At 42.6% G+C, this 4,117-nt stretch overlaps 1 pseudogene; it reads left to right on the top strand.

Annotated features, from left to right (window-relative positions):
* Positions 1-561: 561 nt before the first annotated feature.
* On the top strand, positions 562-1,419 carry LOC142460815 (exosome complex component RRP43 pseudogene; annotated as a pseudogene).
* Positions 1,420-4,117: the final 2,698 nt, after the last annotated feature.

Below are 4,117 nucleotides of genomic sequence, written 5' to 3'. Positions count from 1 at the left end.
AGAATACAGACTATAATCTAGAACTCTGCACTTGCGTTAAGCCAGATTGACTAGAAAAGGACTGCAGTGACATCCATATATGTATAAGAAAGAGTTTTATATCAAGGAGTGATTATAGATATCAAGAAAGTTGATAAGTCCAACACTAGTCCATAAGTCCCTCTTCAGACTCATGCAGCCGCATGCATTGATGAGGAATGTATGAAAAGCACAGGCTGGTGGGTGCAAAGTCACGTGGATCCAAGGTCGGTGTAAATATGTCAGGGCACTGGCAGCTCTCAGGGTCAGCTAGCAGGAAATTTAGTGGGGAAAGTCTGAGAAGGTGGGACGCGGGGTCTTTGCTTATAAGAAGGCCACACACCCCACGGGTACAGCTTCAGATTGTCACCTCATTGACAGTTTTGACTCCACCCCTAGCAAAAAATGTCTAGTTGATATCAAATCATCTGACTACCACAGCACTAGAGGGGTAGTCACCATACCATGCCACCTGTCCAGTCAGTTTTCCAGTGTAGAACTTTGTAACTAAAGATGTAACACTATCGGCATGTACGCGGGAAGATGGCGGCCGGGTTCAAAACTGTGGAGTCACTGGAGTACTACAGGAGGTTTTTGAAGGAGAACTGCCATCCTGATGGAAGAGAACTTGGTGAATTTAGGACCACCACGGTCAACATAGGTTCAATTAGTACTGCAGATGGTTCGGCTTTGGTGAAGCTAGGAAATACTACAGTTATTTGTGGAATTAAAGCAAAATTTGCAGCACCACCAACAGATGCCCCTGATAAAGGATATGTAGTTCCTAACGTGGATCTGCCACCCCTGTGCTCACCGAGGTTTCGGTCTGGACCTCCTGGGGAAGACGCCCAAGTGGCTAGCCAGTTCATTGCAGATGTCATTGAAAATTCACAGATAATTCAGAGAGAGGACCTGTGCATTTCTCCAGGAAAGCTGGCTTGGGTTCGATACTGTGATCTCCTTTGTCTGGACTATGATGGGAACATTTTGGATGCCTACACGTTTGCTTTGTTAGCTGCTTTAAAAAAATGTACAGCTGCCGGAAGTCACCATAAGTGAAGAAACTGCCTTAGCCAAAGTTAATTTAAAGAAGAAGAGACATTTAAATATTAGACATTATCCAGTTGCAACTTCCTTTGCCATAGTTGATGACACTTTACTCATAGTTGACCCAACTGGAGAAGAGGAACATCTGGCCACCAGAGCCTTAACGATAGTGATGGATGAGGAGGGCAAACTGTGCAGTCTGCACAAACCAGGTGGGAGTGGACTGACTGGCACTAAACTGCAGGACTGCCTGAGCCGAGCAGTTACAAGACACAAAGAAGTGAAAAATCTGATGGATGAAGTAATTCAGAGTATGAAACCCAAGTAAACCACATCTTCCACACGTCTTGTAGCAACGGGATCTGTTAGCACTGTGCACCAGCCTTTGCATTCAATATCAAACCACATTCTTGATGTTCCTTGTCTTCTGTAGGCCACTGTCACATGAGGGAAAACCATTTTTTGGAAAGGCAATGACTTAGGCAAAACCACCCTAGGTTCATTAAATCATTTCCCTGTTTATTTAAAAATCATAGGGCTGTGCTTCTATATAAAGTTTGTACATCTAGCAATGTGAAATACCAACATGTTAAAAAAAAACAAACCCAAAAATGAAGTAAAAACTCAAAATACTTTTGATTCAATACTCTTTTCAAAGAGGAAAAAAAAATAATGCAAGACTTAGGAAAAAAAAGATGTAACACTATCACTTTGGAGGCAAGAATTTGAAAGTCAGAATTCACAGGTGATATACACATGAAGGAAAGAACAAAACAATCAGTTCAACACCTGTGACACCTGGGTTTATTTTGCAAACTAGGCCAATAGGAATATGTGGGCAGCTTAATCCGTTCTCAGCTTGATTGGAGGGCAACAAGATAAATGGCTTTCCAATGCCTGCCCCCTTTTCTCTTCCTCCCTGGTGATCGAACCAGCGTGCTGCTACTTGAGCTAGTTCTTTGCCCCAACTGTGAACTGCACTACTTGTGGGCCAAGCCAACCCATGGATCATGTTGCTAGAGCTTGAGACTCCTTCAGGACCTGCTTGGCCACACTGCTGGTGCATATATCACTCAAACTGGAGCCTGGTGGATCTGGTTGCCCTGCATCCATCATTTGCGTTTGAGATCCATTGGGGTTGCTTTGTGAAGTGCTGCTACTGATTGTTGCTGACCCACCCTGCTGCCTGCTGCCTGGGGGCAGACTCTGTCTGTCGTTCCTGAGAGAAGACTCCACTGTCTGTTTCCTTGATCTTGGACCCACTTGAAGGATTTTCAGTATATTAACTGAGTTGAGCCCCCTGTACTGCTGGCTGGCTAGACTAATTAGCTGTTATATTCTTTATTGTTGTATAAACATATAAATATAAATTTAAAATGTATAAATTATAAGCGTCCTGATTTTGTTTCTCCAGAGCACCCTGCTTAACACAGCACCGTTTGACACAGCATTTGACAGTTGGTGGTAAGAGTAGCTGGGAAACAAACACAAAGGCGGACAAGTCTGGTAAAGGGTATAGGAGAGGATTATGTGATGAAGAAACTGCCCAGAATAAAATGAAAAAGAAGATGAATTATCAAATCACATTTGGAAGTCTGGGGACAGACATTCAAAAATAATACACATTTATGCCAGTCACCCTAAATCCCTATGCATTTCTAGGAGACTTGAAAAGCAGGAGAGCTTGTAGCACTAATGAAGTGGAATGCTTTTCTAATGTCATATTAATTGGATATACCCTAAACCAATATTATTTTGCAATACCAAGTTTGATTTGAGTTGCAATAAGAACATGATATATACCTGAATGGAAAATACTGGCAACTCCCGTCTTTTCTCACTCATTCTCTGACATTTGGTATTAACTGGTTGGCTGTCAAATAAGTTTCCACACAGAAGCAGAAGTAGAATCCCGGGGGCGGGGGGTGCGCAAATAATTCACACATTGTACAGCTATATGAAAGATCGGTAGTTCGTGCACACCCACGAGCATATAGAAAGAAAGGCATAGCAATAGACTTGGGGAAAGTCCACATTGAAAACCCTGCGATGCACAGTTCCATTCTGACACATATGTGCTTACTAGGAGTGGGAGTCCACTTGATCCCACGGTTTGCATGAATAATCTAATAATTATCAGGCATCCATCATGCCTCACTGGACCCACAGAGGGCGTCATGTTGTCACCACTAGACACTGAGTACAGGTGGCAGCTCATCCTCTAATTTTGGCCTATAGGCCAGACAACACTGAGGAAGTCACCATATGGTTCTTGCAGTCAGTAGGGAGCACTTGGCTTTCCATCAAGGTTTCTGTCTCCCCCCACCAAGTGAATATGACCTCATTGAACAAGAATTATGAAAAGGCAGGACATGTTCCAGAATAGTGTATATGTGACTTAACAAACAAACAAAACCCTATAGAAATATCGCCATCAATGATCTGGTGATAACTTGTGACAGGCTGATTCTGACTTCCCTCCCCATGATCTTTAGCAACAGGATGGGGGAGGCAGCATCTCTTTAGTTCCGTTTCTGTTCCTGCTAGTGAGATTGTCAATGGTGCTATTCTATTCTATTCAAGAATAATGGCGGCACAATGTGTCTCTGTTTGTCATACTGTGGTGGCATGCTTGTTGCTGTGATGCTGGGAGCTATACCTTTAATATTTTGAAGACCAGCAGGGTCATCCATAGTGGACATGCTTCAGCAGAACTTTCAGAATAAGACTGGCTGGGAAAAGGAGCTGGCAATCGATTGAAAAAATGACCAGTGAGCACTGAATGGATAACTGTGGAACACTGTCTGATAATTGTGCCTGAGTTCCTTAAGTTGGAAGACATCCAAAATATAACTGCTTCCTTAAAGTAGAGTTGGTTCTGTAAATGTGGAGAGAGTAAAGTTTTAGAAACTTTGTTGACGTGGCAAAACACAACACGGGAAGAAACGGTGCCAAGCAGCCATTAACAATGGAAATGTGGAATGTACAAAGTCTGAACTTAGAAAATTAGTCTAAAAAGAATTTAAACATTTAAAGATAGATACCCTAAGCA

The sequence above is a fragment of the Tenrec ecaudatus genome, chromosome 11, assembly GCF_050624435.1.
Source record: "Tenrec ecaudatus isolate mTenEca1 chromosome 11, mTenEca1.hap1, whole genome shotgun sequence".
Lineage (NCBI taxonomy): Eukaryota > Metazoa > Chordata > Mammalia > Afrosoricida > Tenrecidae > Tenrec > Tenrec ecaudatus.
This window is presented reverse-complemented; position numbering and strand designations above follow the sequence as displayed.